The sequence below is a fragment of the Aplysia californica genome, unplaced genomic scaffold, assembly GCF_000002075.1.
Source record: "Aplysia californica isolate F4 #8 unplaced genomic scaffold, AplCal3.0 scaffold00163, whole genome shotgun sequence".
In the NCBI taxonomy this organism is placed as follows: domain Eukaryota; kingdom Metazoa; phylum Mollusca; class Gastropoda; order Aplysiida; family Aplysiidae; genus Aplysia; species Aplysia californica.
Genome location: NW_004797433.1, coordinates 585721 through 589841, shown reverse-complemented (window position 1 = coordinate 589841; position 4121 = coordinate 585721). Strand labels below are relative to the sequence as shown.

Genomic DNA, 4121 nt, shown 5'->3' with positions numbered 1-4121 from the left:
AGTAGTAGTAATAGTAGTTGTAGTAGTAGTAGTAGTTGTAGTAGTAGTAGTAGTAGTAGTAGTAGTAGTAGTAGTAGTAGTTGTAGTAGTAGTGACTGTCTTTTTTGCAAAGCATTGTTATTATATGTCATTACTATTATTATTGATACTATAATAAGTGTCGCTGGTATCCTTATTGTTATCACTTTTACGATAGTTATAATTAATATTGTTATTTCTACGACTAATTAGTCGATGCTTATCATGAAGTTCTTGTCGGTAGAACCCACATTGTTCTTTACCTGACAGACACTGGTAGAATGTATTCACGCACACAATTTTCCCAGCGCAAGCCTGGTACATTAAAAGAAAAAAATAACTGTAAATGTATGGCTTTAACGATGTTGAGAGCCTCAGAACCTCCACAAAACGACCCGACGAAGAACCCCCAGTGAGGGATTTGAACCAGGGCCATCCGCTCCATAGTCCAGCATGACATCAACTGAGCTAGTAAAGGGCCCTACCTAGTATAAAAGGCCCAAAGCGAGCTCATTGGCGTCTGCGGTGTCGTGTTTAGGCGCTTCGCTATCACACGCAAAGACATGAAAACCGTTGCTCTAAATAACCAAGGTTTGAGTCGCAACGTGAAAGATTATGAGTCTCTCTACCAGTGACTTTGGTGCAGAGGTTAGATATAAGACAGGAGTTGGATTCCCGTGGGGTCAACTCAGGCTGTGAGGAACACGTCCCAACCGAAAGAACGAGATACTCGGTAACAAATTTTATCCACACGGGAATCGGACTTAGATCTAGGTTTTTTATGTGAGAAAGCCAAGCGCCTAACCACTACACCACAGCCGACAGTCTGTCAAACAGTGTACACTACAACTGGGTCAAAGCCCCTGATTGAGACAGTGGGAATATCTATTTTAAAAATGCCGGTAGCCACACCAACATTTATCGGCATCTGTGTTGTAGCGTTCTGGCACTCTGCTGTCGCACGAAGGGGAACCGAGTTAGATTCTCGAATGGAAAGGAATTTTATCGGGTGTCTCTGTCTTTCTGCTGAGATGTTGTATCCTTTCCAGTCCGTGTTGGCCTTGACAGGTAGAGTTGAAAGCCTACATCTTAAATGGTATAAATTGTGTCGACTGGGGCGTAAAAACACAAATATTACAGCTCTCTGTTACCATTTTGAGTCTCCGATGTATCTTGATAACTAAATATTAAAATCAGCGATGGTAGCGACACTTATTTTTTTGCTCTTGAAACTATTGTTTTAGAGATATGAGAAAGTGGAATCAAAACTGTAGGGCAGAGATTCAGTCAAAGAGTTTTTTTTAGCTACTGTATTTGTAACTGTAGGTGTTTTACGACCTTATCGATACTATAAAATATGTATACTTTAGGTGGCGGGCTGCTTTGACTCTGACTGTCAGGGTAAAACCACGCTAATAGAGGGATACAACATCCCAGCAGAAGAACCGAGATACTTGATAAGGATTCTACCCACACAGGAATTGAACAGGGGGCTTACGTTTTCTACGTGTAACTGCGTCAACACAAATGCTATTGTAATAATATCGTGTGTGGATTGTTGAGGATGCTTTATTTAAAGACAGAACTATCATGGGGTTTGCTCTCTTGGTAGTACAAATTCGAATAGACACAGTACTACGGAAACGCCCTAAGACAACCCAAAATTCACAAACGCCCTTTTGAGAATTTGAACATAAATTGCAAAATTGTATTCGTTTTACGTACCTTTCAACACTGTAAGATTATTAAAAGAGACCAGACCTCCGAATTTAACATCCATAACTGTTGAGACCGAGACGAGTTATGTTTGGAGAGCGTTAAAAACTCTCCCAAACAACCTAAGTTCAGAAAGCCAGTTCGGATATTCAAACCAGAGTCATCCGCTCCGTAGTCCAGCATGGTACCAAGTACCAACTGAGCTAACGACGTGCCCTGAGAATTCGAAGCGGGGTCATCATCTACTTCATAGCCTCTAGCATGCTACTAACTGAACTAACAGTGGATATCATGTCCATTGTGCTAACATTCCACCCCAGGTGTATGTGGAGTAGCGGTCAGGCGCTTCATTGTCACACTCAGGAGACCTGAGTTCGATTACCAAGTGGGGATAACATAATTTTGTATTGAGTATCTCCGTCTTTCTGATGGAATGTATTCCTCTATCCAGGGCTGGCCCTGGCTGACAAGGTTAGAAGCCTGCCTAAAAAATGACCTTTATTGTGTCGAGGGGGATATAAAGACACCTAGATCTACATAAAAGTGCTTTGCCAAATATTTGGGGAGATAAACGATTGTTTGATTTAGGTGAAGTCCGTAGACAAGATAACGGTAATGAAAAAGAGAGGAAAACGCATTATACGCTCGCCATTACACACACTGAAGATAATTTAAAGCGTGGGCTTTGACCCTGCCTTTCAGAGCCAGCCCGGGCCGGGAGCGACACAGCATCCCAACGGAAAGACCGAGATACTCGATAAAAATCCTCGTGTCTCTCCTGCGCGCGACCGAGAATTACTTAATGGCTGCACCATAGACGCCGGTGGACAATGTAAGACAGAAACTGAAAGAAAAAAGGGAAAGAAAAGAGTAGGACCTAACCACGGCGCCCTCCAACCACCCACTGTAAATGATAACTGCACTGGCCAGGAGATAAAGTTGTCAACTTAAAAGTTCTATTTCAATGTTGTTTCCCATATCATATCTCGTGTTCTGTTCCCATGTTATTTTTAAAACCTTTGGCTTTAACTTCATGTTACTGCCCATACATTTGATGTAAGGCAACACACAATCTTTCTAAAAATAAACAAGTATGCTCGTAGAGTCATTTGAATGTGAGATTTCTAGATTAAGGTGAACGATGGGCTACATACTGTCCAATAGAATGTACTGATCAACAGAGTGCATTCTTTAAATGAATATATTGTACTGACCAATGGAATAAAATGTACACTGATCAACAAAATATACTAATATAATACTGATCAATAAAATATACTGACCAATAGATGGCACTGATCAATACAATACATTGATCAAAAGAATAATATCGATCAATAGAATAAATTTACACTGACCTATAGAATGTACTGATCAAAAGAATACACTCACCAATAAAGTGCAATGACCAATAGAATACAGTGACCAATAAAACATACTGACCAATATAATGTACTGACCAATGGAATATACCGACTAATGAATTATACTGACAAATAGAATACACCGACCATTAGAATAATATGTTGATCCACAGAATAATATTACAGAGACAAAGACCTACCGTTCAGAAGTCCAGCAGATAATATCCTTGACAAGCGAAGCGTCCTTAAATATATAATGAACTGTAGTTCATTTTTGCAGTTCTGTCGGAAACAACTCGCGACGAAACTTTTCCCCCCTCCTGACTGTCTATATTATGACGTCACACGCCACAAGTTCCCTGCGTGATCCTGCAAGTCAGGTCGTACGAAATAAATAGGTAAAGCATCGTCTAATTAAACGTGTACGCCTCTCGTCAAAAGTCAGAATCATCAATGAAAAAGTAAATGCACAAGATATATTTATTGCTTCGGTATGAAATCAACTTAATTTAAAGATGGCAACATTTTTCAGTCGTTACTTTATCTTAAGCTTAATTGTCTCATGATTCTTTGCGCCTTAATCTAAATTCCAGTTTTTAACATCCGACAATAACACCGGTTTTACCTGAGATCTATTCCTAAAGATTTACAAAAATATCTGTGGTTTGAATCAGGCCTTTTCTTTTCCAAACAAAACGGTGAATTCACGTGACATGGTTGGAGGCACATGAACCGAATGAACCTTTATCACATGTTTCTCTTCCTGTGGCTCGAAAAGACAATGGGAATGGAACACCAGCCTTCTGAAGCCGACGTGAAAGTTATGAAAGAACTAGCGAGGTAACATCTAGTCGGAGGTAGTTGGTGTTGCGAGCAATGAATTTGCTGGTGAGTGCATAACCGTGCTCACCCACAGAGAGAGGGAGGGAGACGCTCAGCTAATACGTGCTCTGTTGATATGTGGGGACGACAAGACCGCTAGGCTTGAGAGAGAGAGAGAGAGAGAGAGAGAGAGAGAGAGAG

At 40.6% G+C, this 4121-nt stretch overlaps 1 protein-coding gene across 3 annotated transcripts in view; it reads right to left on the bottom strand.

Annotated features, from left to right (window-relative positions):
- LOC101862347 overlaps nucleotides 1–4070 on the bottom strand; it is a 33878-nt gene extending 29808 nt beyond the window's left edge. Inside the window, exons 1-2 of one of the 3 annotated variants that reach the window (XM_035969618.1) lie at nucleotides 3724–4070; nucleotides 3299–3467 (exon numbers count right to left, since the gene is read on the bottom strand). The gene's annotated coding sequence lies outside the window, so the exon portion shown is untranslated. Of the gene's footprint in view, nucleotides 1–3298 lie in introns of all 3 variants that reach the window. The other 2 variants (XM_035969617.1, XM_035969619.1) reach the window with 2 other exon arrangements.
- Nucleotides 4071–4121: the final 51 nt, after the last annotated feature.